Raw genomic sequence first — 7,665 nt, 5'->3', positions numbered from 1 at the left:
GGGGGGGGGGGGGGGGGGGGGGGGGGGGTTAAAGTGGGGAAAATAGTATCTTTTTCCATTTTTTTCTAAAGTGTGAAAACATTAGTAATCCTTGGCCAAATTGGTTTCCTATTTTTTTTTGGATTATCACCGTTGTGATTTGGAGCCGTGATTTTTTCATCATCGATCAAGTGTTCGTCCACGCAAAGCAATAATTTTTTTTTCCACTCGTTTGTTTGAGTATAATATTGTCCATATTTGGATGTTGGTGTATATATACACATGTTTGGGTTGTACTGTTGTATGTTATGGTGTACGGGTTGTGCAACCCAGTGTTGTGAGTTGTGTTTTGTAGGTTGGTGAGTTGTGCATTAGTGCACTTAGTGTGGTGCATCGTAGCTAGGGCATTGGGATGTCTATCGTAGAACATTTTTACGGTGATTGAATGCACAATTAGAGTGTCATCGATGCACAACATTCGATATATTAATGCACAACATTCGATATATTAATGCACAACTTCTAATACGACTTATTTACCCCTAACTGTATATTTACTAATATTTTTTGAAAGAAAACGTAGCTATTTCATTAATTCATAACATAAAACGTTTACATCAACGATCAATGAAATGGTAAACCATTCCTTACAGTCAGACATAGAAACAACTTTTCTAACTATGCTATAGAAAACTTGAATCGCAGATTGTTTCATAACTAGGAAGCTATGTTCCTTCAAGGAGCTTAAAGCTTCATCAAAGATCTGGGTCTTCGTCATCATTCTTTTTTGCTCGCCCAGGATAAGATCAACACTTGCCGAAACCAAACTAATATTTTAAAGGAATTTGTTTCCTTAATCTGCGTGATTTGTTCCTCTTAATCTCAGTTGTGCATTATTCTGATTTAATGGTCTAGATTAGTCCTCATGTCCTCAACTAAGGATAGGCTTCATGTGAATCGAATCATATATATATATATATATAGTTTGATTTGCCTAACCCGGCCTGCTACGTACCTTGGTGCTAGGTTAGAAAATCTCAAATTCTCAAGCAATGCTATGTATATTCTGAGATTGATAATGGTTTATGTGAATAATATTAGTGTTATCAATTATAATATTATGTGGTGCGTGTTTTGCTTGACTTAGTTTCCTAGTTTACAGGAGTGTTTTGAGTTTTCTATTCATATAGGATTGTAATATTCTGTTGAATTCAATTAATCAATTCACCGATAATCTCATCTGTTATCAGTTAGCGTTAGGATCCCTATCTTTCCTCCCCCACTCTAACGATGTCAACCAACTCATCTGAGAGAACGGTGACCGCTGCCGCCATTACTCCTCCGTCCACCACCAATACCCTATCCACAGCTCACCATTTCGTCTCAATTAAACTAAACACTCGCAATTTTCTCTTCTGGCGCATGCAACTCGTGCTGTTTCTCCAAGGAAAAGGCCTACTTGGCTTTGTGGATGTCACTCATCTGTGTCCACCGGTGACCATCCCCGTAGCGCCGGCATCTGGCAACACCGCCTCAGGTTCAACTTCTCTGGCCGCAGAACCGAATCCCGCATACGATCCTTGGATACAGCAGGATCAATCCATCTTGTCGTTGATCATCTCCTCCCTCACGGACGAGGTGATGTATCTCGTAGTTGGCCGAAAAACCTCCCGAGAAGTCTGGTCAGCCATCACAGCGGCGCTTGGGTCCTCGACACGTGCAAGGTGTCTCAACCTCCTTGGCCAATTCCAAAGTCTCCGTCAGGGCAATAACTCGCCGGTGAAATACCTTGGTCGCGATCAACTTCTGGTGGAAGATCTCGCGTTGGCCGGCCGCCCGGTGTCGCTGGACGAGCAAAATCTATATGCCTTCCGTGGTCTCCGCCCGGAGTTCAGATCCATGGCGGCCTCCCTCACCGTTTCTGGCACTCCAGTAACAATTCCTCAACTCGCCGATTTTTTGCAGGCCCAGGAGTTCATCTTCTCCGATGACCTCTCCTCGGACTCCGGCATGGTTCACGATGCGACTTCGGCGGTGCTGTTTGCTGGCAGAGGGTGGCGACAGAACGGAGATGGTGGCCGCGGGCAGTTTGCAGGTCAGCGAGGCAGTCGCCATGGCCGCAGAAAGACTGGTCGTGGTCAGGGGCGCGACAACCGTCCAAGGTGCCAGATTTGCCGTTCGCTCGGTCACACGACAGTGTATTGCTACAAGCGATATGCCGCACACCTGCCGACACAGGCAAAGAGTCGCTGTGGCCGGAAACGCTGCGACCTCCACTGTTGCGGATACGTAGTTTCCGGATACCGGAGCAACGGCCCATGCCACACCTGATCCGACGATGATGGCCAGTTTAGATGACTACATTGGCGACGACGTTCTGCGGGTGGGAGATGGAGCAGGTTTAAGTATTTCCAGTGTGGGGTGCAACACTTCCATCTAAGTCTAAATCTTTATGTTTAACAATTATATTACATGTGCCAAAGTTGTCAGTTCTGTTATTGTCTATGTATCGTTTTATTACTGAAAATGATGTTTTTTTTAATTTTACAAGTCCTTTTTTTGTTGTTGTCAAGGACTGCACCACCAAGGTGGTTCTACTTAAGGGACTAACCATGGGTGGTTAGTACAGGCTGTCCGTTCCGCGTCACCATTTAGCCTTCTTGAGTGCTCGAGCCTCCTCCACTATTTGGCACAGTAGGTTGGGTTACCCACATGTGCAACTCCTCAATCGTGTCCTACCGAACTTCCCGGTCACAACAAATAAACGCAGTTCGCAGCAGTTATGCTTCGCGTGTCAGCTCGGGAAATCCAGTCGTTTTCCTTTAGATAGAGTTATTTCTTCTAGCTCTAGTGTTTTAGATCTTTTGTATACAGATATTTAGGGGCCTTCACCCGTTATTTCGGTTTCTAGTTGTCGTTACTTTAATTTATTTGTAGACGAATGTACTCGTTATTGTTGGTTTTATCCCTTACGGGTAAAATCGGGCATTTATAAAGTTTTCAACTCGTTTCGTGTGATGGTAGAACGCCGATTCTCACGTTCTATCAAGTGCATTCAATCTGATTTAGGGGGGTGAATACCGCCGATTGCATAAAACATTTGAAGACCTAGGGATTGTGCATAGGCAGTCATGTGCCTATACACATGAACAAAATGGTCGAGTTGAATGTCGCAATCGGCATGTTGTCGAAATCGGGCTAGCCCTACTGACTGAAAGTTCCGTCTCACTAAAATACTAGGATTTCGCCTTCGAAATTGCCACTTATCTAATAAACTGTCTCCCCTCATCTGCATTACAGTTTCAAAGTCCCTATTTTCATCTATATAACACTCCACCCACCTATACTTTTTATGAGTCTTCGGGTATAGATGCTACCCCTATCTTAGGCCCTATAATCGGCACAAGGTAGAGTTCCGGTCCACTCCGTGTGTTTTCTTAGGTTACCCGCCGTCTTTTAGGGGTTATCGTTGCATGGATCCCAACACTGGGAAAATCTTTATCTGTCGGCATGTTCGCTTTGACGAAACGGTGTTTCCTTCTGCAGAATTGTCTAAACAGGAACACTTGAAGCTCCCGGACTCTATTGTTCCATGGGAGACTAGTCCAGTGGTTTGTCAACAGGTTTTTTCACCTACACCAGCTGAACCGGAGCAACCCTTGGCGCAAGCCGCACCGCTATTAGCAATAGAAGGGCCTTCTAATCCATATATCACTCAGACCTGAATCACACGTGCTCAGCCACAAGAACGAGGGCATACAATGCGGTTGCGCCACATGACTCGTGGCATGAATGAACAGTTTTTTGCTCTCACCGTCTCACCCGACCCTACTTGTTATTCGCAAGCGGTAGGCCACCCGCAGTGGCGTGAGGCAATGGACCAGGAGTTCAATGCGCTACTGCACAACAACACCTGGCAGCTAATACTCCCGAAGCCCGACATGAACATCATTGGATGCAAATGGGTTTTTCGCACAAAGCGTAAAGTTGATGGGTCAATTGAGCGCTACAAGGCTCGCCTAGTAGCGAAAGGGTTCAACCAGGTTGCTGGTGAGGATTTTTTTCGACACGTTCAGCCCCGTAGTCAAGCCCACTACAGTTCGTATGTTGTTTTCTCTTGAAGTATCGAATGAATGGACGCTACGACAACTGGATGTTCATAATGCGTTTCTCAATGGGCACTTATCCGAGACAATGTTTATGAAGCAGTCTCCCGGGTATGAGGATCTGACACACCCGGACTATGTTTGTCATCTACAGCGGTTGTTATATGGGCTCAAGCAAGCTCCGCGGGCATGGTTTAAACGCCTACACGACTTCTTACTGTCGATGGGCTTCCGAGCATCCAAGACTGATGTCTCGTTGTTCTACTACACCACTGATACCTTGAGGGTTTTCTTATTGGTCTACGTAGATGACATAATCATGATGGGTAACAATGCCTCACTCGTCGATGATCTGCTACGACGCTTGTCATCTACCTTCAAAATTAGAGATTTGGTTCCCCCGGCGTTCTTTCTTGGTATTGAGACTTTAAGTGTGGACACTGGGTTTGTTCTGTCGCAGCGTCGCTATATGGTTGACATTCTGACTCGGGTCGGCATGCATGACTGCAAACCCTTAGCCACTCTAGCTGAGGTTACTCAGGCTATTTCTCCATCAGCAAACTCTATTTGACAATCCCACACAGTACCGCCGGATAGTTGGAGCACTCCAGTACCTGACGATCACTCGCCCGAATCTGTCTTACGCGGTTAATCGTTTGTGTCAATTCATGCACTCTCCTACTGAGGATCATTGGAGCCTACTCAAACGTGTGTTACGGTATGTCAAAGACACGGTGGACTATGGGCTACTTCTGTCTGCGTACTCATCTTCTAATATTCACGCTTTCTCGGACTTGGACTGAGCCGGATGTCCGGTAGACAAAAAATCAACCAGTGGGTATGCAGTTTATCTTGGTAAGAACCTGATCTCCTGGATCTCTCGCAAGCAGCGCACTGTGGCATGCTTTTCAACAGAGGCAGAATATAAAGGTCTTGCTGATGCAGCAGCGGAGGTCACCTGGGTTGTTTCACTATTAAAGGAATTGGGTCTGTACTCGGGTACTCCGGCAACGCTTTGGTGTGACAATCTTGGGGCTACATATATGGCTGCTAATCCAGTTTTTCATGCCCGCACGAAGCATGTTGAAATTGACTATCATTTTATTCGCGACAAGGTGGCCTCAGGAGAGTTCAGAGTTAGCTTTGTATCGACGAAGGAACAACTTGCAGACATTTTCACCAAGCCGCTACCAGCACCGCGGTTCTGCGCTCTCCGGGACAAGCTCAATGTCGTTAATAGTCAACCTTGCGCTTGAGAGGGTGTGTGAATAATATTAGTGTTATCAATTATAATATTATGTGGTGTGTGTTTTGCTTGACTTAGTTTCCTAGTTTACAGGAGTGTTTTGAGTTTCCTATTCATATAGGATTGTAATATTCTGTTGAATTCAATTAATCAATATAATTCACCGATAATCTCATCGTTTAGATTAGGAGCAGTGGGGTTTCTCCGCAATTATTATACGGTGGAACATGTTCCACACAGTCGTGTGGACAATGGTTCTAAAACGGCGCCGTTTCTTTAAGTGAAGAAACAACAATCGTTATATTTTAACAAATCATGTATTCTGGTGTGTTCATAATAAATTAAAACCACAATGTATTTAAAATGAAACTGAATAACTTGTCTCTCATGCATATTGTATTTATATTATCAAATGGAACTGTAATTGAATTGAAATGATATTTAGTTGTGTTGAAATGAAACTACAGTATATATAAAATGAAACTGAATAATATATCTCACATATTGAGTGTATATTGTCAAATGAAACTGTAGTTGAAGTGAAATGATACTTTTAGTTGTGTTGAAATGAAATTACAGTATGTATAAAAAGAAACAGAATAACATGTCTCACATATTAAATATATATTGTCAAATGAAACTGTAATTATATCAAAATGATACTTTAGTTGTGTTGTAATGAAACTTTAGTGTATATAAAATGAAACTGAATAACAGTTTCACATATTTGAGTGTATATTGCCCAATATAATGAAACCATATATAGTTGAATTAGAATTATAATTTAGTGGTGTTGTAATAAGACTACAATGTGTATAAAATGAAATTCAATAACAGGTCTCACTGTAATAAGATTACTGTATGTAGGTATAATGTAAAATGAAACTGTAGTTGAAACAAAATATAATGAAACTTTAATTAATTTATGCTGCAATGAAACTACAATGTATATGAAATGAAATTAAATATTTCATACAAACAGAATTAATTACACGAAACGAGTGCATTTTCTTTTCATTAAAATAAACGCCACGATTTTGAACCATCTTCCATAGTAAAATTTTCCTTTTCTACGCCATATCGATCACTTTTTGTCCTCCCAACTAGACAGTAGAGTAATGGTTCACATGTTGTCAGTAGTCATGGACCAATGTGAGGGTGTATCATGAGTAGTTGAAAATTTTTGATTTTGATTTTTTTTTTTTGCTAGAGTTTTGATTTTTCTTAAATATATAGCATCTTGAGTTTTGTCTTTTTCAAGTAAAAAGAGAATTTTCCTAAATGGCTAAATTAATCCTTAAATTAGTCACAATATAGTTAGTTATTGCACACGGCACATACAATACATATATCGACTGGTCACGAAACCAATGAAACACAAAACAAAAAAACAAGAGCCATGTGCCATTTCTTAACATGTCTTGTGTGCTACATACCGTGGACTATGTACATCTCATTATTACACTGTTTTCCCATTGCCAGGAAATGTGGTTTTGTATCTTCACTCTAATTGCCTAGCTAGTTGCTGGCCTGTAGGGTGTGGTCTGTAGATTAGTTTTTGTTTTCAGCAATTTGGGCAGTGGCAATTAAGGCATTTATGCATGCAAGGACCACAGTATAAATGCTCCCAACTTGTGCAGTAGGTTAAGTTGTGTGATTCATGTTTTCGCTTTTCTTCTTCTCCTGAAAGGTTGAATTCCTAATCCTAAGGGACAAATGCCCCACACCTCGGTCTGACAGGCCATGCGAGAGGATGTAAGTCATGGTAACTCAGTGGCTCAGTGAATAGAGCCAAATGTAGGTACACACAAATAATCTGTCCACTTTAAACATAATTTTTCCACTGCCGCTGTCGAGCTTCGAAGCTAATTTTCTTGCCGTTGTTTTCGCTTTTCTTTTAACTCTGTCAGACAAACATGAAATATCACCTAACCTTAACTGTCCGAGGAGAGAGACTTCAAAGAACGTACAGTGGGGGTGTGGGAGTGGGGAGAGATGGTGTTATTGTGCTTCAATCCAGATATATAATAATTGGCTGGTGTTCGAGTGTAGTTATATGAAGCATACTAATAGTACATATACAGTAACATTGAATTGAAAGACGACACATGTCAATTATATCGAAAGTTTTGTTAAATAATTGGCTAGCTAACCATAAGATTCTAAGTCTAGTCTTTGTGAGAGATGTCTATTGGTTGAACTTTGTCCAATAAATTAAGAGTGTGTTTGGTAACCTGTAAAATGGCTTCCGAAAATGTTTTCTGAGTTTTCTGTGTTTGCCAACGTCCGGAAAATATGGTTAAAGGAAAATGTTTTATGTTGACCAAGGAAAGT

The sequence above is a fragment of the Ipomoea triloba genome, chromosome 14 (genome assembly GCF_003576645.1).
Source record: "Ipomoea triloba cultivar NCNSP0323 chromosome 14, ASM357664v1".
NCBI classification, from domain to species: Eukaryota; Viridiplantae; Streptophyta; class Magnoliopsida; order Solanales; family Convolvulaceae; genus Ipomoea; species Ipomoea triloba.
The sequence above is the reverse complement of the archived record's forward strand: the minus strand, read 5'-3'. Positions refer to the sequence as shown.